The sequence below is a fragment of the Arachis duranensis genome, chromosome 10 (genome assembly GCF_000817695.3).
Source record: "Arachis duranensis cultivar V14167 chromosome 10, aradu.V14167.gnm2.J7QH, whole genome shotgun sequence".
Lineage (NCBI taxonomy): Eukaryota > Viridiplantae > Streptophyta > Magnoliopsida > Fabales > Fabaceae > Arachis > Arachis duranensis.
In genome coordinates this window covers 7,420,083-7,420,307 of record NC_029781.3, presented here as the reverse complement: position 1 = coordinate 7,420,307, position 225 = coordinate 7,420,083, and positions in this window count along the sequence as shown.

The window sequence follows — 225 nt, the reverse complement described above, 5'->3', positions numbered from 1 at the left end:
TTCTAAAAAGAAAAAAAAAAATTAATGACTCTTAAAAAAAATTAAAAAGAAAAGTAAAACTAACGGTAAAGGAAAAGGTAATTTTTTTTTAATCTCTTAATCAAATTTATTAAATACATTTTTAGATACAAATTGATAAATACATTCTTATTCTATGTTTATAGTGCGAGAATATTAAAATTATCATAAAAATTTATATAAATTTATTCTCTTGATTAACTATTA